This window comes from Chrysochloris asiatica, unplaced genomic scaffold (genome assembly GCF_000296735.1).
Source record: "Chrysochloris asiatica unplaced genomic scaffold, ChrAsi1.0 scaffold00006, whole genome shotgun sequence".
NCBI lineage: Eukaryota > Metazoa > Chordata > Mammalia > Afrosoricida > Chrysochloridae > Chrysochloris > Chrysochloris asiatica.
In genome coordinates, this window is record NW_006408524.1 from 416,322 (window position 1) to 416,975 (window position 654).

Genomic DNA, 654 nt, shown 5'->3' on the forward strand with positions numbered 1-654 from the left:
AAAACTAGTCCTGGCTGACAAGGGTGCGCCAGTTGATTCCTTTAACTTTCCTAACATACTGCATGGTTACTTGCTGATCTAGAGAATCCAAGTCAATAATGGATGTCTTTGGAAATTGCCCTAACAATGGCCATTAGATGTTCCATTTCCTACACCAGTAACTAACCTTTGTGATGCCCACTGATGTTCATCAACAGATACATACAACCCTACAGGAAAAAATATTTTCTCTGTATAAGTGACTATGGTGACAAAAATAGAAGAATTTTCTAGAATATCTTGGTAGATACAGTCTAATTCCTTGACACGAGTATGTACCAGTTAATATCTGACTCAATTTTCCAAGCTTCATTGAACAAAAAGTCGGATACCAAAGCATGACCCAACAAAATCAGCACGGCTGATTCTGAGACTTAATGAAATCAGTATGCCAAATACTCCCTGTATCTCATCATGAACGTTAATAACGTCAACTCTAAGGCATCAGGGTCATGAAGGCGTAAAGAGCCATAAGCATTGTTAATCCTATTCCAAGCCTACAGTCACACTATGAAAAAGCATTCAACTCAGTAAATTGCACTCATCAGCAGTGCCCAATGATCTATGGAATCTGTTAGTTGTGTTGTCTGCCTAAATAAGCATTACATTGTCCTT